At 51.2% G+C, this 27239-nt stretch overlaps 1 pseudogene; it reads left to right on the forward strand.

The window, feature by feature from the left end:
* Positions 1-19803: 19803 nt before the first annotated feature.
* On the forward strand, positions 19804-20808 carry LOC127680366 (PRELI domain-containing protein 1, mitochondrial-like; annotated as a pseudogene).
* The last annotated feature ends 6431 nt before the right edge of the window (positions 20809-27239 follow it).

The following is a 27239-nucleotide window of genomic DNA, read 5'->3' on the forward strand; positions in this document are numbered from 1 at the left end:
GAAGCCCTTGATCGGTGTCTTAGTCTCTTGTGCCCTTTTCACCCAACCTCAAGAGCCCATTCCTCCTCGGTGAGGCCCACTCACATTCCTCTGTGGTCACATGATCTACGCCTATCACTCCCTCTCCAGCTCACTCCTCCTCGACCCTTAAAGAGCCAGGAGTCCCACAGAGGGTGAGGCTAACCACAAGATCAAAGCTTAAGATGTTCACAATGGACAGATGCTCACAGTGGAACGGTGAAGAAATGAGGGAGGGAGTGAATGAATGAATGGATGAATGAGCCTGCTATTGAATGGGGGTAAAGTAGCATACACATGTATGAATGAACAAGGAGTTGCTGAGTGAATGAGTCATTGCCCAACAGAGGAGGGGGGAGGAGCAAAGGAGGCTTCCCAGCCTTCTCCAGCAGCCCTGGCATCCGCAAGCCCGCCACCCGCAGCTCTAAGCCTGAGCTGTGTGCCAACCAGCCTGTGATGCCTCCTGCCTGAGCCAGCTCCCATCACTGCTGCTCAGCACACGCTCTCTGATGGCGGCCAGACCCTGAGCCGGGCAATGAATCAGACAGGCCCTTGCCCTGGGGCTCCCGGGATCGAGGGCAGACAGTCAGCCTCATAAATAAACTGAGTGCCATGCTGGGCAGACATGTGCTCCAGCAGGGTGGTGAGCTCAGGGTTGGTCCAGAGCCCTGCAGCAGGGCAGAGCTGTGCTGGTGCAGGGAGCTGGGAGCACCCCGGGAAGGGGGAGGGGAGAGAAGGGCCCTGGGGCAGCTGGGAGTGAAGCCCAGCTGCTGCTCACAGCAGACTGCTCTGAGGTTCTTGCATGGGATGCATGGGAGAGGCTGCATCATGGGCTTGGCAGCAGATGCTGGGTGCAAGAGTTGTGACTTGGACAGGGACCGTAACAGTGAGCAGGACAGAATGGATGGATACACAAGGATGGTGGCTGTGGTCCTGTGTGTGGGAGGAAGATGGAGGTCATCGTCCTCCTTGTCCTGATGCTTACTGCTAGCTGCCCATGTTACTTTGGGCTCCTAGGTTGGAGCAGTTGCTTAGGGACACTTAGAGACAGGATGCTTCTAGTGTAGTCTGACTGTGGGGAATCTCGGGTTCCTAGAGGAAACCAGAGACTTAAGAGCTTGACAAGAAACCACCAGATTAGAGAGGATGCTGCCAGGAAGGAGGACAAACACTCTGTAAGCAACGATGGCCTGCCCCTGTCCCAAGGGTCTGTAGCACTGTGCTGAGCAACCCCGACTAGAAATGACTGGACCAAGGATCCCAGAACCAAAAGGTTCCCAGACAATACAGATGTGCTGCAACGGGTCAGGAGCTGAGCTGAATGCTTCCCTCCCGTGTGCTCATGGGATCTGTAGCTGCCCTACAGATGAGGAAACAGAGGGTGAGGAGGAGACTGGTCCAGCAAAAGCCACACCGCTGGGGATGGGGAGAGGCTCCCACCCAGGCAGGCAGGCTTCTGGTTATATCAGTCACAGCCTTTTATAGCACCTATAGTTTGGGCAGACCTGGAACATGGACCAGGGACTCTGCCCTGTAGGGCAAAGACTCTCCCCTCCCCTGGGCTCCGCATGTTCCACCTATGTGGAGATTTTGGGCTCCTCCGATGCAGAACAGGGACTTGGCAGCCAGGGAGCTCAGTTTGTAAGTAATGTGGTGGGCAGGCAGGAAGCAGATCCCAGGGACAGAGGGCCTTTGTCTGCCTGCAGATGGGCAGGCAGGTCTGGGCTGTGTGGCCAAGCCCAGGGGCCAGCCGGGTGCAAACTCATTAGCCAGCTACTGAAGCTGCCAAGAAGAGGGCAATTAGAGAGCCCAGGCTGAGCCAGGAAGTGAAGCCACCCTGCCAGAGCCGCTGGACTACCCTGCCTCTACTGCTGGGGGCTGGGGGAGGGGTGAGCAGCTCTCCTGGTTGACCGGCCCTACTGTGTGTTGATAGACATAGGCCACGTCTCATTTCATGGGCAGCATTCTTTGAAGTGGGAATCATGATCTCCATTGCTTTTTACATAGTCACCCACCTTTCCATTAACTGCACAGATATTTATTAAGTACCTGCTATGCTGAGTACTGAACTAGACCTTGGGAATACTGGAGGGGGGAAAAGAGGTAAATTCCTGCTCAGGAAGCATTGAGGAAGGAAGCAGAACAGACCGGACACAGGATCAGTGGTGCTGTAGAAGGAGGGAGCAGGAGGTGAGCATAAAGACCCACTCACAGTTCACAGAGGAGGATCTGAGGATCAGAGGAGGGCATCAACTCATCCAAGGACACACAGCAGGTGACTGAAGGAGCTGAGCTTTGGTCTGGGATCTGCTGAACTTCAGACATCACCCCAGCTAGTGTCCTGGAGACCCCTCTGAGCCTGTTTGTACCTGTCGATGGTGTCATTAACTCCTACTTGTAGGAATCTCAAGATATAGTAGGTAGGTTTGACATCTCCTTTTCCCAAGTGATAGAACTGATGCAGATGGAGGGAAAAAAAGCATAATAAGTGTATGGTCCAAGAAAGGAGGGCTAGCATGGACTCGAACCAGAATTTGGTGTGGGGGTTGTTTTTGTGGTTGTTTTTGTTTTTGTTGTTTTGTTTTTCCATTCCCAAGTCTATTTCTTCTGCCATGTCTGAATCTTGCCAGCTTAGCTCTTGACCCATGAGGCGGTCTTGGTGGACATTTATGAGAGGATTGCTGATCAATCATGCCTTGGGCAAAGTTCCTTTCCTTTGGGTTTTCCCCCTTCCCATTAGGAAAAAGATATGACTGACAGGCCAGCTCTGAAATCCCCCAAGTTCCTTCTACTTAATCAGTGTTCCCTAAGGCATGCTGTGTCCTCAGGAGAAGGATGAAGGAGGCTTCAAAGTCTCGGCTCGGCGAGTAAGAAGGTCATTTACTTCAAGCAGATTGGTTAGGGAGATTATCGCGGAGCACACAGCAGAAGCAAGCACATGGAGACCGAGAAGGTGAGGGGCCTGCTGGGCATCTCCGGGATGCGGAGGCCCAGGGGACTTTCAGTCATTTTGAGATAGGTTCTCATTTGGTTTTGATTTTGGTTTTGAAACGGGCCCTTAAGTAGCCAAGGCTGGCCTCAAACATCTGTATAGCCAAAGAATGTCTTGACTCCTGATCCCCCTGCCTCTACCTACAAATGCAGAATTAGAGTGTGTCCCAACATCCATCTCTCTGTCTCTCTCCCTATGTCTCTTCTGTTTCTGTCTCTGTCTCTTCTTTTGAGAAGGTTCTTATTATGTAACATAGGCTGTCCCTGAACTCTCTAAACTGCTCAGGCTGGACTCAGACTCACATCCTCCTGCTTCCCCAAGAGCTGAAATGGCAGGTGCGTGCCACAAGGTCACCCTAGAATCCCGCGTCCCTCCACTTACTCTCAGCCTCTAAGACCAGAAGACCTTGTGCCATAGCAGCTTCTGTCCTCACTTGGGTTCTAGGTGGGCCTCCCAGAGGAGAGGCTGGAACAGGTCCAACTCTTTCTGGGCCACCAATAAAGGCTGTGTGACCTTGCTATCCAGCTCCGCCCCTCACTCAGCCTGGATTTCCCTATTGATTAACTGGGGAAGTTGGATCAGAGCAAGCCGGAGCCATAATAAAAAGCAAGATTTATGAGCACTTTCTTCAAGAGCGGCAGCAATCCCTTGAGACAGGTAATGGCGTTATCCTTGATGGACAGATAAGCACTATAGGCATACAGGGGTGGAGTCACCCACCCAAGGACACATATTAGTATTGCCCCACTGGGGGCCACACCCAGGACTGCTTGACTGAGCTCCAAAAAAAAAGCTGCTGACTTGCATATACAGTCATGCCCTTTGACCTGCGCAGCAATCACTAAGAACTTTATCTGTAGGAAATAATCCAGATGTTCATAGCAGCCATATTTACAACATGCTAGATAACTGTGGCCTGGGCCCCAGGGTCCTCCTTGTTTTCTTTAGAAGTTAGGCAGCTTCAGATAAACTGCAGTTTATTGAATACCAGCTTGGCTAGTATGTGCTGGAAACCCCCAGCCACCCCTGTGAATCAACAGCCATTCCCCTAATTCCTAAACCACACTCAAGCTTCGAGGTTCAGAGAGGCTGAGGGAGTTGTTGAGGACACACAGCTTATGACAGGTAAGGCCTCGTTCCCTGCTATCCCCAAGACAGGAATGGGGGAATCTGTTTCTCAGAGAGCAAGTGATATTTATGTTCACTACTCCCCTCAGCCTGACATATCAGAGAGCTGGGGCTGGCCTCAGGTCCCTCTCCTTAAAACACTGCTTCTGACTGAGAAATGCTCCTGGCCATGGTTTCTCTAAGATGGAGTTGCTATTGTCTGCCTACCATGGTGGTTAAAGGTAGGGTCGGATAGGTGCCTGGGTGCTGTGATTTAACACTGGTCCCCGAGTGTAGGTGGGTACCAGCCAGGGGGTGTGGTCTGGGCAGAAAGTCTTCTGAATGAAGCAATGCTTATCTCCCTGAAATGAATTTGTTATTGTGGGACCTTGGCCCTTTTTTCCTCTCTTCTGTACCCCAGGCATGCTGTTACAGCAATGAAAACAGATAAAGACATTGGCCAGTGCCACCAAATAGCAAAAAGCACCCAGCCAGCCTAACACGTGGAAAGAGACTTGAGACAAAACAGACTAAGAAAAAGCTGGGGAAAGCAGGCTGGCAGTCTCCAAAGCATAGGCTGGCAGTGAAGCCATTGTCTGACTCCTGGCCTTCTTTCTGGGCGCTGTCTCTGTGACTGTGTACATTGACTGGACCCCACCCTGACCTGTGGGCCATCCCTTCATCCAGTTACACTAGCCACAGTACCAACATGTGCACACACACACACACACACACACACACACACACACACACGTCTGTGACTAGCAGGATGGATGGACCCGTCAGGGCCACACGGTGTGCTATCAGGAACAAAACTGGGACTCAGGTGGCCTGCAATCTCTGAGACACAGAACACAGTCAACAATGAGGCCTAGGTTCAGGGACTCATGACCCCTGGCTGACCTCACAAGGCTGAGGATCATTAACTTAATAGGTGTGACCCTGCTTGGGAAGAGCCCAGTGTGGGACTGGAGCGATGGCTTAGCTGGAAGGAGCACTGACTGCTCTTGCAGAGGACCTGAGTTCAGTCCCCAGTCCCCATCCCAGGGGGCTGGCAAACAACAGTAACTCCATCTCCAGATGATCTGATGCTCTCTTCTGGATTCCTTGTGAACTACATGCACTGTGTGTGTGTGTGTGTGTGTGTGTGTCCACTCAGTCACCCACATCTACACATTTTTATTTTTTAGGTGAATATTTAAAAATAAATAGAAATAAAAAGAGCCCAATGTAAATGTGGGGTGAGAGCTGGGGGGGGGGAGGGGAAGGCCAGCGCAAGCTTCTGCTGGGCTCCAAGTAGCACTTGGAGAGCAGGTGTCAGGTAACAAGCAGGTCCTTGGAGCAGAGGTAGGAACAACCACTGACCTACACTAGCAGAGAAAGATGGAACCCCAGAAGACAGCTGCAGGCTTTCGCAAGCTCCCAGCTGCAGCCAAGACAGATCGGTTAGTGAACAGACAGCAAAATCACAGAGACAGACACCCCCAGACATGTTCCAGCCCATCGCTCTGACGAGTGCAGAGCTGTGTCTGCCAGGTCTCCTGCCCCTTCCCAAGGACGTCGACGACTTAGCCTTGGACTTGGGAGGCTGGTGGCTCCTTCAGGCTAGTGCTCGTCCTTCCCACATGCAAACCTGCCAATAGACTTTCTCATTCGCCTTCCTTGCTAGACTCCAGCCTTTTCCGGCATGTCTGATGTAGATCTTGATATCAGAGTGCTTACCCTTCCTTCAAACCTTCCATGGCTCCCCGTGTCCACAGGGTCCAAGCCAGAGCCCTTGCCTTGGCATCAAGCACCTCCATGATTTTGTCTCTACCAACCCCGCTCCACTCACTCTGTCCCAGAGTCAGGACACCCTTCCTCAACTCCATCTGGGTCTGGTATAATAGATCCAATTTGGCCTTTGCCTATGTACAACTTTGTGGTCTAAGGCTTCCTCAAAGGACAGGAGGTTTCTCTGTCCACCAATGGAAGCTTGGTGGCCCTGCTATCTCAAAATGCAAGTTTAGTGGAGTATGCATTCCTTGCTTGTAAAGGTGGGGGTGATTCCCTTTCTCAGTCATCAGTGCTTGGGTACTCTTCGTGCCCTCACCTAGGCCTGTCTTTTTGTACTGGCCACCACTGCTGGCAGTGTGGAAGCCAACCACAGCTTCCCAGGACAAGATGGAGCTGGAGTGATTCCAGCCCAGCTTCCTGTAACAGAGATCCAGGCTCCAAAGCCTGTTTCCCACCCCAAGCCAGATGGGTCAGAGGTCAGATTCCCGTCAGTCATGTTTCACTCCCCACCTCCAGGCTGACGACCCCCAGATGCTTGTGGAGAGCGTCTCTCTCCTGCTGGCCAAAGCTCTTCCCAGCTCTTCCCAACTCTTCCTCCAGCCCCCAGAGGCCTTGCTCCTGTCTTCCCTGAGAGAGCCAAAGGGCAGAGCCTGGCTTGCCTTATAATTACTCAGCTAAAAAGCCCATTTATTTTCCTCTAGGGGTGCTACAGTGTCTTGTTCTTGCCTCAAGGGCTGAGTCTGTGAAGGCAGGGCGGAGCCTCTCCTCAGCCAGCCTTTCCCCAGTCCTCCACTGCCTGATCTCATGTGCTGGTTGAGCCTTCTGCACTCTGGGCTCTCTCTCTCTCTCTCCCTCTCTCTCTCTCTCCCCCTCTCTCCCTCTTTCTCTCTCTCCTTCCCTCCCTTTCTCTCTCTCTCTCTCTCTCTCTCTCTCTCTCTCTCTCTCTCTCTCATCTTTTTGGAGATTTGGATATAAAGCAATATACAATTTTTATTATGCTCTATCTGCATGTACACCTGCATGCCAGTAGAGGGCATCAGTCCTGTGTCTGTGAGCCACCATGTGGGGTTGCTGGGAATTGAACTCAGGACCTCTGGAAGAGCAGCCAATGCTCTTAACCGCTGAGCCATCTCTCCAGCCCCCTCATCATGGCATTTTCACACATATATGTTGGTTTACTTCGTTCTCATTCAGAGACACCCCCCCAGCACTGCCCTATTCTCTTTAACTAGTCAACTACCCCCACCTCGCTTCCCTCCATCATCCTCACTTCCTGTCAGTGACCTCTCCTTGTCAGATCCCCTTCCCAGACCCACAAGGCCCTTGAACCATCTTGTCCCCATTACCCAAAGCACACACCCTCTGCCCAACCTGTTCCTTGCTCAAGAACCCAGGGCATTATCGTTGCAGGGCCAGTCTGTATCCTCAGCCCACCTGGCTGACCCACCCCACTGCCCCCACAGACCACTTCTGTGGCTCCTGCTGCTTTGCCTGCAGCTCCTGAAGTATTGAGTGTCCTCTGTTCCCCCTGCAACCCACCCCTACTGCCATGGCTTGTATTTCCAATTCCAGCTAGTGATTCCTGGATCCTTATGTCTACACAGACATGCCTTCTGGTCCCCAGCGCTGGGAACTCAGAACCTGTAGGCTCCTACCTGGATGAATGTCTTTCAGACTACTCCTGCCTGGTAAGTCTAGAGCTAACTCTTGGCAAACCTGCTCCCCATTCACCAGCTCAGCACTGTAAACAGCTCCACCAAATATCCTGGCATCACCAGAAAGTCCATTTTATTGGAATTTGGGAACCAAACAGCAGGGCAGGCCAATTAAATCTCAGCAGCTACTGGGAAAGGAAGACAAGTGAGAGGAAATAGGAAAGCCATGCTTTTTGAGTTAGAGATCAAGAAAGTCAGAAGGCTTAGCAAGGCATGTCTTCCAGAAGCTATGAGGGAAGTGGTGTAGGGACAGGCATTCAGAGAGGAGGACAGTAAGGACACCCAGAGTAGGAGGGTGGTAGTGGCACATGCCTTTAAACCCAACACTCAGGAGGCAGAGGCAGGTAGATCTCTGTGAGTTCGAGGCCAGCCTAATCTACAGAGTAAGTTCCAGGACAGCCAGAGCTACACAGAGAAACCCAGTCTCAAACAAACAAACAAAACTCCCAGAGTGTGACATGAACAGGCTGGGGATTTGGGCAGGCATCTAAAAAATAAAAGTAGAAAGGGAAAAGAAAAACACTTTGCTTTCTGAACTAGTTTCTGAGTTCTAACCCAGAAAGCGTTCCAGCTTAGCAGTGAGGTCTGTAAGCAGCTGCATGGTGGGAGGGACTTCCAGGGTCTATAAGAGACGAATCTCATTAAGGGATATTATGCCTCCCATCCTCTTAACCTTAACATGTTTCTTAAAGTTACAGCTTGTTTTAAAAATAATTTATTCTATGTATGAGTGCTCTATCTGCATATACACCTGCACACCAGAAGAGGGCATCAGATCTTATTAGAGATGGTTGTGAGCCAGCATGTGGTTGCTGGGAATTGAACTCAGGAACCACAGCCAGTGAGTGCTCTTAACTGCTGAGCCATCTCTCCAGCCCCATATTATTGCTGTTTTGAAGGAGAGTTTTCCTGTGGAGATGACTGATAAGGCCATTTGGATGAACTCTTGAGGGAGGGGATGCTATGTGTGTCTTCTCATGCTATCTTTGGAGCAGTTCAGAGTGTCATGTTTCTACCCAGGGTTAGGGTTAGAACTCAGATCCTATTATTTTGACCAAAAAAAAAAAAAAATCAACAATCATCAATCATCAACATAGATCAAAAATAATTAGACAAAAATAAGGGCTGGAGAGATGGCTCAGTGATTAAAAGTGTTTGTTGTACAATCATGAGGTGAGAATTCAGCACCTATATAACAAACAAGCAGGGTGTCTCACATATGCCTAGAACTCCAGCTGCACAGAATTCTGTACACACCACACACACACACACACATACTCATACACTCACACACACACTCACACACACAGAGACACAGTAAGCAGACTCTGCAATGCATGCATATGCATGCATAAATAAAATAAATCCCTTTATAGCAGAATTAAAGAAAAAAATTTAAAAAACCTATAAAGTTGCCACACCTTACCAGGACATAGCTGTCTCGTAATGAGCCTCAGCAAAGTCCTGCGTATTCCAGCTTTCTCCTCACCACACAGTGTTCTGAACACTGTGAAAGCACAGTTGTGGAGTTTTTCTACCTTTCATATGGAATTTCACAATTTAAGGAGAGCCAATTATGGGTCTTTCCTTTCTTCAGATTTAGTGTGTTGTCAGGGATGCGCAGGGTGGGCCTGGAGCTGACTGTGGACCTTCAGTAACTCACAAGGCTGCCAAGGCCTGTTTGACCAGCCCCGCCCCCAGCGCCCAGTCAGTCACCAAGTCCATCATTTGTGCAATCTCTCGGCGCACCTGATTGACAGGCCGGACCTCACCCTTCCCACCACACTCAATCCCTACTTCGGTAACAGCCTCTCCACCCATTGCCAGGGCATGCTTCTCCTTCAATAGTCCGGGGGATCTTTCTAGAACACAGATCTTTTTTCATCACCAGCCTGCCCCGGATTTCTCACCATTCAAAGCCCTTACATCTTAGGCACCAACCCCAACACTATTGACCTTCCCCACGCTGTGAGTGTCCGGGTTGCTATGACTTAGCTTCTGTGCAAGGTTCCACCTTCTTGCAGCTTTGAGCTGTGCTCTTCCTGGTCCCTCTGTCTGGAGTGTTTCTCCTTCACCCTCGGAGACCAGGCTGCACCCCTCATTTCCTGCCCACACACGGTTCCCTGGGGAGCCTGTGTCTTCCCTCGCTGCCAGGCTGTTTGCAGTCCCTGTGGGTGCCTGCGGTTGTTTGACTCAAGTCTCCTGGCTCCTGAACTGCAGATTCCACAAAGGCCATGGCCATGGCTGACTTGTTCACTCTCCAGCAACACTGTGGCCCCGGGCGCACGTGCTGTAGTTGGAACCCAGGAATCCAGGACTGGGCCACACCCACCTTCCCTATGTTCTCTGGCATTAACCTTCTCCATGAGCCCTCCTCCACCCAGCCTCAGGAAGCTCCCGTCTGCTCCTACTACATCTCTGACCTTCTTTCTGGAGCATTCCTCATCCCATGAGGACTGTTCCCTAACTTTACTGCGGCCATCTTTCAACTGGAAAGAGCACCTGCTGACCATCCTTCAGGCATCAGTCAAAAGTTAGCCGCACCCCCCCCCCTTGCAGCATCCTGCTGCTACTCACACAACCCCTCTGACAAGATTCTAATCCCCACACCTGTGACCCCTTTCCAGGTAGTCCTAAGTCCCCGAGCCCTGGAGCAAGGACCACCCTGAATTTTCGATTCCCTCAAGCCCTCCTCAGCCCTGGCTGAGATCCATCCTCCCAAGAGCTTGCACAGGAGGGCTCAGCCAGGAACTGTGTCTTGGTTCAGCCTCAGATACACAGCAGGATCTTAGGCAAGTCAAGAGCCTCTGTCTGGCCTCAGTTTCCTCACACAAAGGACCAGAGCAGCAACAACTGGTATTGCTAGGATTTAGGGACAATTAAATAAGGAAACCCACAGGAAGCATGAGGACCAGCACTTGGTACCTGTGGTGTACCACCCAACTTCTGAGCATCTGTTTCCTGGTGTGCCTCCCCTGACCTTACATTTTAGAGGGAAACTCATGCCCTGCGTGTATGTCCCCCTGCCTGGCCCCGTGTCTGGTTCCCAGAAGGCTCAGTAAATGCTTATTAATGAGTTAATAGACCACACACTTGGCACCACCCATACCATTGTTCCTTCTCTTGCAGGGCAAACCTTATCTCTCCTAACAGGATCTGGGCTCCTGGGGCTGGGGGTGGGGCCAGGGAAGTAGAGCAGGAGGCGTCTTCATGTCAGGGCATTCGGACCTGGAAAGGAGCTCTGTACTTCCTTCCATGGCGCTACCCCCCACGGTGCCCAGCTCAAGAAAGAGTCAGGAGGACTTGCTGACAGATGGCCTGCCATCTTCCCCCCACGAAGGAGGCAAGTCCCCCTACGAGCTACTGCCCTAATTACGCCTGTCCCTCCCTCCACACACATCTGCCTTCCCAGGCAAGTCTGCTTGACATTCTTACAGAGTTCTCTTGGCTGGTGATTCCCAGCCAGCTTGGCCAGTTTCTTCAGAAAACTGCAGCAGAAAGAGAGAGAGAAAGTTTTCTTAAAGCTACAGAGACCAGACCCAGAAACAAGTCAACCCACGCTCTTTGGCACACCCATGCGAAGGGTGATGTCAAAAGTAGACATTAGAAGACAGAGCAGTAGTGTCCAGGGAGTAGGCTCTGCCCAAACAGTCTGGGATCTAAAACTAACTAGCAGGGATCTTGGGCAATTATCTTTTCCGAGTTAGTCTTCAAAAAAGGAAATCACAGCTGTGTTAGGGTTAGAGGACTGGATTTGATGAATGCACACAAGGAGAGCTGTTACTGTGACACCACAGAAGGCTGGAGCCCAAAAGAACCCCTAAGAAACCTTTAGCAGCAACAATGTTGCAGCCAGCAGAGGAGGCCCAAAATCATTACACCTTACAGCAAAACCAGTGGCTACATTTTCCTAACACTTGTTAATGCCGGTTTTCAGGGATGCTCTCTTAGCTCCTGGTCTCAGAGAGGATCATTCACCTCAACTGAAAGAACTCAGATCTGAAAGGCAACATGGGACAATATCCAGTGGTCACTTGCTCATGAATGGGCCCTTTCCAGCTGAGGGTGGCACCACCGTTAAATGGGCTCTGAGTGAAGGCTATCCCAAGGCCTATGGACCAGAAAGGCAGAGACTGTGTTGCAGCTCACTATATTCAGAGCCGGACCTTGCAGGGATGAAGGCTTTGTGCCAGGAGGGCGAGATGTGACCCAGTGCCCTTTCCCAACTGGGCTCTGTTCTCCGGCTTCCCTCTGCCTGGCACACAGGCTCCGCCTCCCCACCTGCCTGCCAGACGGTGCCTGCTTCTCGATGCCTGCTTCCCCTGCTTCCCTTCTCCCACCCCAGGTGTTGCCTGCTGCCTTTCCTCTCCCCAGGACTGGCGGGTCCATCTGGAGAGCCCGGAGCCAGCACTGGAGACGGAGGGCTAAAGGGCGGGGAACTAGGCTTCTGATCCACAGCTCTGAGAGACAGTAAGGAGACTGCTCATCTCTCAGCCTGGGCAACGAGCCGGGTTGAGTCAGGAAAGCAGGGCACGGACAATCTCTCAGACCTGAGAGGTCTTTTCAGTGTGGGAGGAGAAGCTGAGCTGTGATAAAGTCTAATGTAATGAGTGTGGCAGCACCTGCCAGTCACTGAGCAGCTGGGTCTTCTGAGTACAAGTCACACCCATCCCATCCCATCCCCCCCCCGTCCCCCCTCACAGCAGCTCCTTTTTCCCAGACGGGCTTATGGGGAAGAAATAGAAAGGCAGGCCTGTACCAGAGCACCTCCAGAGGAGGACATCTACTGAGGTCATGGGCACTGTCAAGGCTGCCCGGAATCTCAGCAGAAGTGCCATGAGGGAAAAGCTTGGAGGAGACACTTCTGGTCACTTGGTCCAAGGGTAAAGAGAGCATGTTCTCCTCAGCTCTATAAGCACTGAGCCAGGAGGTGCCATGGTCCTGGGGAAGGATGTGACAGATCCTGCTCTGGCCCTGTGAAGGTTACTCCCTTCTCTGAGTCTGCAAAGCCAGCCTCAGGATTGACAAGCAAATCTATCCAGGTCTCTAGAAGCCCAGGTGCTCCGTGTCATTCCCATAATTAATCAGTCTTGTGTCCATGTAACAAAACACCCAGGCAGGCAGTCACCTCAGAGAGAGAAGGGAGGATTTTGGCTTACAGTGTTGGATATTTCAGTCCTCAGTTGGCCGGACCTGTTGCTTTGGAGCTGTGTGGTAAGGAAGAGCATCTTGTGAGCTAGAGTGGTCTACTCATGGCCACTGAGAAGCAGAGAGGGAGGAATTAGAGTCCCTCAGTCCTCTTTGAAAACATGACCCCCAAACCCCTACTAGACCCCCAAGTCTTAAAGGTACCCATCACCTTCTGAGCTAGCTACTATTTTTGTTGCTGTGACAGAAGATCTGAGGAAAATAGTGTGAGGGAAGAACTAACTGACTATGGTTCAGAGTTTGAAGTTCTGCATCTCGGGGCCAAGTCTCAGCGACAGGTACTGGAGGCAGCTGGTTATTGCATCTGGTGCAATCAGGAGCAGAGAAAGACAGCAGCTGGTGTCAGATAGCTCCTCCTTTTTATTCAGTCCAGGCCCCTCATCCACCATTAGGAAGGGACTTCCCACCTTGAGTAACCCAATCCGGAAGCTCTCTCACAGGTTTGCTGAGGCTGTGGGTGGGAATTTAAGAACCAAACTGTGGCGTTGTTTCGTTAACAGGAATCCAGAATGGATACCGAGTACCTGTCCTCCATCCCCATGAGTGGAAGGAGGATCTGGGGTGACACCCGGCTAGCTGAGGTTCTGAATGATGGTTCGAGGAGGAAAGCTGGTCCTGTTTTCCCGAGTGGCTTCTTAGCCCAGCCTGGCAGTTTCCTCGTCAATGATCAGTGTGTGAATGGGAGTCTGAGGAATCCATCACCTTGAGGCCAACCTGTGATGATCACGCACATGCAGGCTCCTCGCCAGGAGAAGACAAGGCCAACAGTCTGGGCAAGATGTGTCTTCAGCAGGCCCTCAAGTGGAAGCAGTGACTCTGATGGGAGCTGTAATTTTCCCTTCCTGTCTTTTTAGGCAGGAGTCTCTGTTCTGGACAGGAAGGTCCCTGAGTTCATTGCTTGGACAAGACCCAGCAATGGCTTTCATCTGGAAACCTCGGACACCCATTAAGCACACAGGCCACTATCTGAGTGGTCAGGTCTATGACCCATGTTCCCAGGCTAGTAAGAAAGGTGACCTTGTGAGAAACTTGTGAGGGACTGTCTCATTCCCACAACCCTTCAGTTAGCGTGATTGTATCTGCACACACTGGAGGATCCTGAGGCTCCAGGAGATGTGAAAACATGAGCAAGTTCACACAGCAGCTGAGGGTGAGGCCTGGTGTGACTCTTCTCCTCAGCAGCCTGAGGTCAAGCAAGGCTCAGCTTTGCAGGTACTGACCCACCAGGCCAGAGACTGCCTTGCAGAGGGCTTTATGGGAGGTTCAGGCTCCTGGCATGGCAGAGAGGCCCTGCTGGCTGGGCCAGAGACAGCAGGAAAGATGTGGATTACTGAGGGACAAAGTTAAATTGACAAGAGAGAAAGAAGGGAGATGCCCAGACTGTTTCTTGCCTAGGGACTTTTACAGTGCCAGAGTCCTGGCTTTCTCTCCCCCTCGTGGTTCCTTTCTCTTCACTTCCGTCCTAGCTCAAGTGTCTTCTCTTCCTTAGGACTCATAAATGGAGTGTGCTGGTGTAGGCCTGAACTTAGGGAGTGCAGGCAGGAGGATTAGGAGTTCAAGGCTACATATGAACTTGAGGACAACCTGAACTACATGAGAGGCTGTCTCAAAACAACAACAAAAACAGACCCCCAGGCTCCAGAACCTGCCAAGGCTTCACTCCAGGATACTGTATGCCCAGGACAGGATTCCTTTCCTTCTCAGAGCAGAGCACACCCTGTGCTTGCTTGAGTAAGACTCCCCTGAGTAAGATTCCCCTGAGAAAGACTCCCTTGGCTTCTGCTTCTCTATTGCGGCCTGGGGCTCAGCACAGAAATGAGATTATCAGCCTGGTACTGGGAACTGAAAACAATGTCCTTGGATGGACTGAAGCATGTGGAGAGGATCCCAGTGCGGCTAGAAGATTCAGGAAAAATACAGGCCCTATCTGAATTCTGAAGACTGGCCCGGCGTCATAAAGAGAGAGTCCGGAGAAAAAACACTTGTTAAAATGGGATTATGAGGCCATCAAAGAGTGGCTCTTTAAGGGTGTGACGGGGATAAAGAAGAGTAGCTCTCCACAGTTAATGGCTTCTGGTGGAGGTGTGGGAGGGGAAGGACTCAGTTCTCTTCAAGGAGCTGGCCACTGAGAGCTTGACATGCTCCAGTGAGTATATAGAAAACACACTGGACTTTTTTTTTTTTTTTTTTACTTTTGGGGGTGGGGTCGGTCACAAGGGGACAGCAGACATGGAAGGACTGGGAAGGGACAGTGATCAGGGTGGATGATTTGAAACTTCCAGAGAATCAATAAAAATGTTATGTGTTGTGGGGGGTGGGGTGGGGGGGAGGAGTTGGATTGTGGGTGGTTGAAAGGTTCCCTGAGGTGCCAGGGATCCAGCCCTGTAGCCACCACAGGCCTTGAACACACTGGGCAAGTGGATAGACTACCTGTCAGGCCTGTGTGGGGCTTCTGAGGAAATCTAAAGCTGGAGTGGGGTCTCTTAAAAGGAGGAGGAGAAGGAGAAGCAGCAGGAAGAAGAGAAGGCTGCTATGGTGGCTGTGGGTTTCCCAGGGGATTATCGGGAGAAGGGATCTTTAGGCAGAGACCTGGGACTGTCTGCCAAAACTTGCTCAGAACAGCTTCTTGGCTTCCAGGCCAGATAATTGTAAACAAAATAGACGGGAGCCCAGGCAGAACCTCCAACCCCTTTGTGGAGTGAGGGGCCCAGGATGGGGCACGCAGGAGCAGACACCACGGCCCTGAGTCATGGAAGGTGCCAGGCTGGTTAAGTGGCTGAGACAAGGAACTCCAGACCTTTCTGAGCAGTGCCAAGCAAGGCACTTGTCTGCGGTCTGTCCCGTGTCTGCATGTGCTGGGCCGGGACAGCGCTGGCGAGAGTGGACTCTGGCCCTGCTCCTATGTGACTGAGAAGGAGTACATGCTCAGCAGGGATGGTGTGAGCAGAGGAGCACTGCGGGAATGGGGGAGGAAGGCAGATCCCAAGGTAGTAAAGAGCACCTGGCCCAAGACTTGTCTTGGAGTGCTGTGTTCTGCTGGATGCAAGTGCTTAGTGGGAGAGTGTGTGTGTGTGTGTGTGTGTGTGTGTGTGTGTGTGCATGCTTGTGCACATGACCCTACACCTACCTATGTGTGTCTCTGGTTAGGATTAAGGCTGTACCACTTGTCTGTGTGCACCTTGTATGTGTTTCTCTGACTATGAGATTCCTGTTTAAAGTCAGAATCTACGGCCTCAGCAGAGTCCCAGTCCCCTTCGCTGACTGTTCGTTCACTTGATGGCAGGAAGAGCTGGGAAGGACAACCATGCCCTCTTCTGTTTCCAGTTCAAGATAAGTGACCTCCTATCCCCTAGTAGAAGAAGCAATCCATCCTTGAAAATTTGCTTCTAAATCTCGAGCCCTGGGGACGGGGGTACCAGGTGAATCATGAGGGCACCAGAGTGGGAAAGAACCTCATTGGCAGCCACAGAGCAATCCCCCTGTCTCCACCCTGCTGTTTAGAGACCCGAGGTTGTCCAGAGCTTTTGATGAGCGGGGTTTTAGGATGTAGATAGGATTATGGTGCTGGGTCTACTCTCAGCATACACCCATACTTCTCTGTGTATGTGTGCAGGCCCATGTGTGTACAGGCACATGTGTGTGAGGGTATGCACACATATGTCTACACATACATTTGAAGGTCCGAGGGCAATCTCTGGTGTTGCTCCTCAGGTGCTGCTGTCTGCCTTTTTATTCTGAGACAAGGTCTCTCATTGGCTTACCAAGTGAGCTAGGCTGGCTAGTGAGCCTCAGGGGCCTGCCTGTCTTTGCCCACACAGCTCTGGGATGACAAGCATGCGCCATCATGCCTGCCTTTTCTATTGTTGTTGTTTGTGACATGGGTTCTGGAAATTGGACTGGGGTCCTCAAGCTTACAAGGTATCTCAGAGTTGCTATTGCTATGATGAAAACCATGAATAAAGCAACTTGAGGAGAAAGGGTTTATTTGGCTTACACTTCCACATCATAGTCCAGTACTGAAGAAAGTCTGGTCAGGAACTCATGCAGGGCAGGAAACTGGAGGCAGGAGCTGATGCGGAGGCCATGGAGGGGTGCTGCTTACTGGCTTGCTCCTCGTGGTTTGCTCGGCCTGCTTTCTTATAAACCCCTGGACCACCAGCCCAAGGATGGTGCCTATAGCTGGATCTCACGGCAGTGTTTTAATTGATGATCCCTCCTTTCAGATGACCAAAGCTTGTGTCATGTTAACATAAAGCTAGACAGACTATAAAGCAAATGTCTTACCAACTAAGCTATCGCCTTCATAGGCCCTTTCCACTGGTCCTTCAATCTCATCTCTTCCAGTGCCTGACCAACTGGCCAAATCAGTAGCCACTAACCATGGACCGCTCTGGACTTAGACAACGACTGAGACGCACTACTACAGCACAGCCCTAAGGAACATTCCCCATCTTCTTCAGAACTGCTCTGGTGGGGCCATATGACCCCAGCATCCCACTCCCAGCTGGGGCCAGCAGACCACATAGAGCCAGTCTCCCAAAGTTTCTTTCCCGCAATTTTTTTTTTTTTTTTACAGGAGCACAAGCACTTGCTGGCGAAGGCAGAGAAAGCAGGTATGTGGCCACCTGCTCCCCAGGTACCCTACTGGGCCAAGGTTCTTGTACTTCCCGGACCTGCTGGGGCCCAGGCTGATTTCTACTGTCTCCCTCTGGTGAAAGGGCTTTGCCAGACATGCTCATGTGAAGGTCTCAGTAGGGCAGACAATATGGATAATGTCTTGGATTCAACAATTGCCTCGCTGTACGTGGTCAGGTGTTCAGCATCCAATAGTGCCAAGGGGGCAGGCCAGGAACTGATTCTCAAAAGCCAAATTAATTACCAAAGAAGGCCTTGGCCTTGCTCCCAAGTACGAGTGCCTGCTTCAATCCTCCCACCTAGTCTTACTGAAAGCTACAGGCATCACTGCAGTCTGCTTCAGTAGTCCAAGCACCGTGGAGCCGAATGCCGAATGCTGAATTTGCCTTGGAATCCTATCCGATTCTGACCCCATTTAAAATCAGCAGCGTTTTGCTAACACGGAAATGGTTCGAGGAGTTGCATGCAGATGGGTGTGTGTGTGTTGAGTCTAAGCAGCCCAAGAGATGAACCTCCTTCTTAGTGCAAAGCCAAGCAACCTGTATGCTGTTTGGTCTTTGGCTAAGACCAAGTGTGGTAGTCTGTGTTTGTTTTCTAAGGGAGAAGTTGGGTGTCCTGGTGGCTCATCGTGGGAGTCAACTTGATTGGATCCAAAATCAACTGATCTGTGAGAGTCTCTCGTAGATCATTTGACAGGGGAAAGGAAACCTGCCGGAGTAGAAAGCATCTTCCAGAGATGGCCCAGCTGTAACAAGGCCTGAGAGGAATGCCATGCTGCTTTTACCTGTCTGCTTTCACTCTTTGCTGGTGAGTGCATCTATGCTGCTACTGCTGCTGCTGCTGCTGCTGCTGCTGCTGGCATCTTTTGCTGATGTTAGAACCCAGCCTCAGTCTTTCAACCCAGACAGAAGACCAGCCTGTACCATGTAAGCCAATCTAGTAAATCCCCTTGTCATGTTTACTGATCCTGGCTTCCATTCTTCTAGAAAGCCCTGACTAGTTACACATTTTCCCAGAAACTTAGGTAGGATCCTGTATTTTCATAGATGCTAGCTCCCACCCTTCCAAACACTGGTACTTCAAGGGAACAGCTATCATCTGACTTCTAGGCCCTCCGGGCACAGCAGTATCACAGGACTAGAGCAGTGTGGTACCTTGTGGAATGAGGAGTTGGACAAGTTTCCAGGAGTTAACTTGTACAGAACCCCAGGGAGAGAATGTCCTGAAGCAAGACATGCTGCTGTCCCGAACAACAAATCAAACATTTCTGGCATTCTCTGGTGAGGAAGAGAGAGGAAGATTTCTGTGCAGGTGCCACATTTGTGGCGATTAATGGCTTCCCAACAGGAGCCACCGTGTGAAGCACAGTGGTGCTGACCTATGACCCATTTTCAACTGGTCCATTATTCATTTTTCAAGACTGCTGGGATTTCTGTTTGCAGTGTTCTCCACAGGCTCGTGCCTTGAGCCCTTGTTCCCTTCCTGGTGGCACTGTTTCCTTGGGGAGCAGACCTTTGATGGCCATGCCCAGACCTTGGCTTCTGCCTCATGCTCTGTCCACTGTGGTGTGAGCAGGTACCAGCAGGTCTCCAGCCAACTGCAATGCAGAGGCTCTGCCTCTCCCCTCTCAGAACTGTCACCTCTGACACCCTCAGCCCAAATATGTCTTCTCCTTAAGTTGTTTCTGCCAAGCATCTCAGTGATGCAGTGATAACAATCACAAAGTCGAACAAGTCTTACACGCTGGCTGACCTAACACGCGGAGTGAGAGCCTGGTCCTGTATCTATCTCAGACAGCAGCTTTGGGCTTCATTGGCCCATCTTAGACATGATAATTCCTCTTGACTTAAAACTTTGGAGAATCCAGAGAGATGTTCAGCAGTCAAGGTGTTTCCTCCAGATCGCCCGAATTCATTTCCCAGCATTCATATTGGGTGGTTCACAGCTGCCTGTAACTCTCAGGGGAATCCAGCACCTCTGGCCTCTCAGCACCTGTGTTTGCATGCGCACACCCACACAGGCATATGCAAATAATTGAAAACTAAAAGTAGGTCTCAAAAACAATTGGAGGAGCTGGGCATGGTGGTGCATGCCTTTAATCCCGGCACTCAGGGGGCAGAGACAGGCAGATCTGAGTTGTAGACAGACCAGCCTGGTCTACAGAGTAAGTTCAAAGCCAACCAAGGCCTCCTCTCAAAACTCTTGAATATTCAAGTTAAAGTTAAATAATATTTTAAGTTAAAAGTAAACAGAAATAGTCCTATAACCTCTGATGGCGGTGATGGTGGGGACCTGGGTGTGGCAGTATCGTAGTGATTGAGCTGCGAGTCTGGCAGGCGTGTGCCTAACCATATGCCCCTGACCCCTGACCCCTACCCCCGAGCTCTTCACTCTGATGCTGCACATGTGCTGACCCCGCCCGCCCTGGTCGGGTCAGTGGTGAAGTGTTTCCTGGGCCAGAGTGTGCTCTGAAGTTCCTGGGACCAAGTGTTCACTGCCTTCTAGCAATGGTACCTGAATCCCTACAGCAAACATGTCTTAACGGAAGACATAGTGCACGGGAGGTGACCCCTGACCAGAGGCTTCTGTCCCGAGGACTCCTGACCAAGACCACCAGGATGCCACGCTGAGCAGAGCAGCTGCCTCCTGCCGGGGTTGCTCACTCAGTGTATATCCTGGAGGCCTCCATTGTGGACCCACAGAGTCAGACCATGACCACCTTCACCTGGCACACCAACCACGCCCAGCTCGTGGTGGAGGGACGATTGTGTTTACTGAACTCTAACAATAGTGCTAGACAGAAATCTTCTGGGAAGCCTGGGTCTCCTCTAGCTTAGTTGGCATCTCCAGAGCTGTCCAGGAATTTGGTCTTGCCTGGTTCAAAAGCAATGTGACCAAGACAGTGAAGGGCTCTGAATACATCCTGGCCAAGCTACAAGGTGAGGCCCCTCCAAAACGCTTATTGAGACAGCCAGAGAGAAAGCAAAGGAGACCCTAGAGCACTGGCAGCTACAAAGAAGGCCAAGGACCTGCCAACAAGGCGACACCAAGCAGCAGCAGCTCCTAGAGCTCACTCCTCTCCCTTTCCCCAGTGTACTTGATTATTAAAGATCAACCTGCAGCCCTCTCTGCTCTCTCGGGTGGTGGGTCAGGGCACTGTCCTGTCAGCACCTGCACCACACCCCACTCTGTCTACTGGGCAGAGGGGTGCAGTGACTTGCCCAAGGTTATAGCCGTGCCCAGGTGATAGACTGTACGCTCCAGGAGGACAGGACTCCTTGTCTTATTCTCTGCTGTGTCCCAAGTACCCAGAACAATATTTAGCACATAACAGGCACTCAACAAACACATGATTTGATTAGCAGCCCACCCCCCCAAAAAAAAAACAGAAATAATTTTGACATGTGTGAGGACCCACAGGAGCTGCCCCTTGGCCTAGCATGCTCCATGGACCAGAGAAGCTCTGGGTAAATTTTCCAGTCCTGAGCCTGTTCTTGATCTACACTGGAAGCTGGGAAATACCTGGGATACTGTGGCTGCCCGAGTACCGAGGACCAGGCCTCTGCTAGTGACAGGGCTTCTGGGAACTAGGAATTGTTTGGAGCTGATTCAATAATTATTCAAAGATCTGAGATCACCTGTGCTTGCTAGCATGCATTTTGAATCCCACGTGGGTCTGCCCGAATTCAAGGACAACCTGGACTGCAGGGTGAGATGTGAAGCAAATACTTCAGGAGAGAAGGACTTCTTTTGGCTCCTGGTTTCAGGCTATGGTCAGCTGACTCTACTGCTTTAGGCCTGGAGCTGAGCAGGGGATCCTGATGGCTATGGTATGTGACAGGGAAGCAGAGAGGGGACAGGAAGAGGCTAGGGCGAGGGTTACAGGTTAGGGGGGGTTGCTTTTGTCGGAGGGGGTGGGATTTTTGTTTTTAACATTTGTGTGTGTGCACTTGTGTGTGTGGTGTGTATGTGTGTGTGTGTGATGTATGTATGAGTGTGGTTTGTGTGTGTATGTATGTGCACATGCACACACATGTGGGGAGGGCAGGGGGGGGTGAGGGTCAGAAGACAATTTATGGGAGTTGATTCTCTCCTCCCACCATTTGGATCCGAGGAGCTAAACTCAAGCTGTCATGGTTGGTGGCACATGCCTTTGCCCACTGAGCAATCCGACCAGCCCTGGGTTTTTGGTTTTCAGCATCTCTGATACCCTGGGCTGATCTGTAACTCTCTGTTGTAGCCTAGGCTGATCCTGAACTCCCGACCCCCCCTCCCCCAGTCTGAACTTGCCAAATCCTGGAATTCCAGGTGTGTGTGTCACCACAGGCAACTTGACACGGACTGTCTCCAGGGTGCACTGCTGGCATCTACAGCTTCAGTTGGGTTCTACCTCCTGCTCTGCATCTCCTCCTAATCATCATCAAGACCTTGATTAAGTCACAACCCAATTTCCCCAAATCCCACCACCTGGTGAACTCCGCACAGGCGTCCGTGGGAAATGTTCCACTAGTCATAGCGGTGTCTGTGCATATTAGCTTTCTGTTGTTATAATAAAATCCACACGTATGGGAAACCTGTTTGTTTTATTTATTTCTTTATTTTTATTATTGTATGTGTGTGGCGCTATGACCACATGTATGCCTGTGCACTGCATACATGCCTGGTGCCTGAAAAATCCAAAAGGGAGAGTCAGGTCCCCCAGAACTAGAGTTATGGACAGTTATGAGTTTCCATGTGGGTGCTGGGCATCAGACCTGGGTCCTCTGGAAGAGCAGCCAGTGCTCCTAACTGCTGAGCCATCTTTCCACACACCTCCACATCTAAAAGAAGTTTGTTTAACTCACAGTGTAGAGCCTTGAGACTGAGTTACCAGGACACCCACGGCACTTTTCTCTCATGGTAAATAATTAAATCAGATGTTCACTGTCACACCAATGCTCAGCTCATTTGGGGGGAGTAGGGAGCAGGGCCTCATTTATCCCACGCTGGTCTTGAACTTGCTATGTAGTTGTGGATGACCTTAAACTTCCGATCCTCCTACCTCTAATTTCAGAGCTATAGGTGTGTCCTGCTGTGCCTGGCTCCTCTGAGATTCATCTTCATTTTCTTTCTTTCTTTGAGAGAGTCTGATTCCCTGGTATCCCTGGCTGTCCTGGAACGTGCTGTTTAGATCAGGATAACCTTGAACTCCCGGAGATCTTCACCCACACCCGCATGCTGGGGTTAAAGACATACACCAGCATGCTCAGTCTCTTCTGAATCCCTTATGCCAACAAATCTCTGTGGGCTCTTCAAACCAGAACATCGACTCCAAAGCTCAGAGGAGCCAGATAGAAAGAGCCGTTTCTCCTGAGACTATATACATTGATGTAGACTCCAGATTTGCACCAAGATAAGTCAGCTTACAATCCTGTCTCTGCGCTAGCTGCTCCTCTAAGGGTTGACTTCATAATTGGTCCCAGGGTACATGCTAGAATCAGAACCTCCAGCAGCTCAGGGAGACAGGGACAGCTGGTGTCCGTGGTGGATATGCAGACCCCTGAAGAGGCTATTCAACAAGGGCAGTCCCCGGTAGTGGTCTGGCCAGTGGGAGGGGCCGCACAGGGCGTATGAATCCTTGATTCTACCATGTCCAGTCTGCCCTTGCTCTGATTCTCAAGTCTCCCCATTTCCTACAATTCTTACATTTTTACAGAAGAATCCAGCAAAGGCCATGAATCCAGCACGTGCCAGATCAAACCAGATGCCTGGGTCCTGCTCGCTTGGTTCTGGCCTCCATATAAGGTGACAACCTTGTCCCAAATTATCAGACGTTCCTTCATCTTGTCTTGGCCTAAGAATGGAGAGATGCTTGCTTTTTGTTTTCTCTCTGTACGATGTCAGGTGCCACCAAAAGCAGACATCCCAACCCCAAGGCGCCCACCCGGGGCCCTGCTCTTTGAAGTCTTCATTAGATGACTTCCTTCCGCTGCCCTGGAACTGCAGTTAGCTGAGCACAAGGGACACACAAAGTAGCAGCTTCATCCTTGGAGTGTCCTGAACTGCCAGGTCAGATCCCCAAATGCAAGCTGTCGCTTCCCGCCCTCAGCCCTCACTGGGCAGTTGACCAGCCAGGTCCACAGGGACTTTGCTGTGGGTCATCATCAGAATCCTAATCATGCCACCGCTTTCCACAGTCAGTGTTCTCATTTGCAAACACCAGAGACGGGTGAGTTGGCTTATCCTGGAAGCAGCATATCATCTGGTGTCAGAGTCGACAGTCTGTACAACCTGAATTCTGGAGGGGCCAGGGAGACCCAGACAGCACTTCAGTTTAGGAAGGATAGACTAGGGCCACACCCTCTCTGGTAGCCTTCTTAATTGCCAAAGATAGTCTCTCCCTGACCCTGGGCCTTGGGTTTCTCTTCCTGTCATACAACGTGTGTGTGTGTGTGTGTGTGTGTGTGTGTGTGTACTTGTGTGTGTGCTGTTTACTTGTTCACTACAGGCTTTGTAGGTTTCTAGACAAAACACAGCTCTCACCTCAAAGCCAAGAAAGCCACATAGCAGTGACTGTGTCCTGGGAACGTAGGTTCAGGTCACCTCAAGTGTCATGCTCTGACATGGAAACGGTTTATAATATCACTACAGCTGCAGGACAAAAGAAAGTCATTAATCAAGGTGTTTTTCAATACAGTCTGGGAACCTTGGGTAGCAGGGTCACTGCGACGCAAAGGAGCCTCTGCTTGGGGCCTCTGTGCTCCCCGTGGGCTGGTGGGAGCTAGTAGTCTGTTCATTTCTTTCAGGACTTACAGGATGATCACAGAGATGTTCGGCCAGACAGAGACAAGGGAATGGGAGCTGGAGAGATGTCTCAGTGTTTAGAGCACTGGCCATTCCTTCAGAGAATCTGGGTTAAAGTCCCAGCACCTACATGGTGGCTCACAAGCATTTGTAATTTTATTTCCAGGAGAGCTAATGCCCTCTCCTGACCCCCTCAGGCACCAGGTAAATGCGTAGTGCACAGACATCCATACTGGCAAGACACTCATACACATAAACATAAATCAATCTTTTTTAAAATTAAATTTAAAAAAATGTTTAAAGAAGCAGAGACTATTAAGTGAACTGAAGACAGTTCAAGATAATGTGGCTCTGGATTTGTAAAATTCCAACCCTCCACAATCACAAACTTCTAACCCATCCTAAAATCTAACAACATATGGCTCCCCCTACCTAACAGTAAGTTAGAAGTGAGTGACCAAGCTGTGGTCACAAGCTACCGGTCTGTTTGCTCCAGCTGTGTGACCCGGCAATTTGTTGGGTATCTCTGGTACTCAGTTTCAACATCTGGAGAAGGAAGACAATGTTTTCTCCAGCCCTACTGAGGTACTGTGTCCACAACACTCATTCATAGGAAGTACTTAGCGCAGAGCGTGAGGAGTCCAGTGAACTAGACAGCATCTGCCCCTGGGCTTGACAGGGCTCTGCAGGGTCAGGGGCTTATTTGTCTCCTCATCTCTGTCTCCCCAGAGCAGGAGGGCATGCCGTTGGCTCAGTAAATATTTGTCCAGTGTGAAACTTACTGAGGTCAGTAAGTCACTGGAGTCCGGGGTAGGCTGGCCTTTCTTTGAACAGACCATAGTCCTGACTTAAGGACAAAACTTTGGTGGGGCAGGAGACTAGGTGTGGGGGTTACTAGGTGCAGACTATGGGCTTACGCATGAGGAGGCACCACAAACCTGAGGCACACAGTCTTTGCCCTTGGGGAATGTATAGCCTAGAGCAGGAGCCAGGCAAGAAAGAGACAGTTGAAGACAGGGTGTGCATGTCATGAGAAAAGAAAACCAAGAGATTCAGTGAGGGCTGCTGGGGTAGCCAGGAACAGACTGAGGCAGGGGTGTACGAGGCAGGGCTGGGGGATGGAGACAGGGGCTAGGGAAGAAGTCGACAGCCAGGACGACCCACTGTGCAAAGGCCCTGAGGCAGAGCCAAATTCAAAATTGTGGAAGAGCAGAACAGTCCACGTGGCTGAAGCACGCTAGGAGGGAGAAAGAGTGAGGGGTGAGAGGCCGGACACCATCTTCCCTGACTCACAGGGCAGAGCACCCATCCCTCTACACTCAGGCTTGGCTTTCGCTGCTCTCACCGACCCTTTCTCTGGATGCTGGGATCCTGGACAAGCTGATGGTTAAGGCAGAGAAGTCCCACTCCCTGTTCCCCAGAAGCCACTTTTTCAGGGGCCCCAATTCTCTCTGGTTCCTTCTTCCCCAGTCTAAGCCCTAAATTCCAAGCCTATAGCACTGTGCACGGCGCTAACCTCCAGCCATCCCTGTCATGATGCATTCCCCACGCTAACGTCCTCTCGAGAACAAGCTTCCTGCAGGACCCAGAGGGACTCTAGATAATCCTTATAGCCTTCTAACCCCAAACCAGCTGCCAGCCCCAAGCCTCCCAGGGAGTCATCTATGGGGGACACCGTATGTGGCTGTGCATGACAGAAAGCAGCACAAGGCAGGAGATGGCAGAGCCAGACACGAGATTCCAGACTAGATAAGCTGCTGGGGACCAGGAGGGGCCTGGCGGCGCGTTCCTGGGTGGTGATGCTATCCCCTCTCCCACCAAGGTGGCAAACAGGAACCTCTGACTCCCCCAGAGGGTTAGGGAGCTGTCAGCTGTGGCAAGACAGGACTCTTACGGGATGGCTCCAAGGAGCCGGAAATTGGCCCACCACAACAGAGGCAGGAGAGGCTGGGCCTGATGGTAATTAGGGGCTGTGTAATTAAGGCATTTGGGGGCTGGCTCAGCCATTCCTGGGGATACGGTAGGCACAGCCTGTAGACCAGGCTGGGCAGAGTTTGTTCTCTGCTCCCCGCCCATCCTTCCTTTGCTCTGTCCTGTGCCCGCCCATTTGCCCCTCCTGGGCTGTGTTTGCAGACTGGACCCACACCCCCCTTGGCTCATGGGGTACCACACCCAACAATACCTTCTTTCACTCTGCCTTGCTCTACCCTGCTCTGCCTCCAAGACCCAGGCAAGCCCTGTCTTATACACAAGGCTTTCTTGAACGAACCCTACCAGAATGACCACGCCTCCATGCTATGTGAGAGCACAGGAGAGAGGACTAGCAACCTGCTGGCCACACAGCAGAACCAGAACCAGGACCCTTGCAAGACTTCTGACTCTCCCACTAGAGCTCTTTCCCCAGTCCTGTGGCCCACAAACCATGAGCCTGACTATCGTGTGGGAGACCCAGGCACAGACCAAAGCCCACCAAAGGGTCATGAAGGACAGGCTCCCATTTAGCCAGCATCCAGATTCTGAAGCAGGGATTGGGTGTGACAATGAACACAAGGGACAGAATGCAGGACAGAGGACTGGGAGATGGCCTTCCAGCCATGATCACACCTCTATTCCAGCCTCCTCTCAAGAATGGGCTTCTGCATTCTTGAGAAGGCTTCCAAGACTTGTGTAACAGTGAACCAAGAAAGACCCAAAGACGAGGTTTTAGGCTGGCACTTCATGTGCTGGTCATCGTTCAATCACTATAACAAAGCACCTGAGATATCAACTTAAGAGGAAAGGCTTGTTTGAGCCCATGGTTTCAGTCTGTGATGGTTTGTATATGCTTTGCCCAGAGAGTGGCACCATTAGAGTAGGTGTGGCCCTATTGGAGTAGGGGTATCACTGTGGGTGTGGGCTTTGAGACCCTCATCCCAGCTGCCTGGAAGTCAGTATTCTGCTAGCAGCCTTCTGATGAAGATGTAGAACTCTCAGCTCCTCCTGCACCATGCCTACCTAGATGCTGC

Source organism: Apodemus sylvaticus, chromosome 3, assembly GCF_947179515.1.
Source record: "Apodemus sylvaticus chromosome 3, mApoSyl1.1, whole genome shotgun sequence".
NCBI classification, from domain to species: Eukaryota; Metazoa; Chordata; class Mammalia; order Rodentia; family Muridae; genus Apodemus; species Apodemus sylvaticus.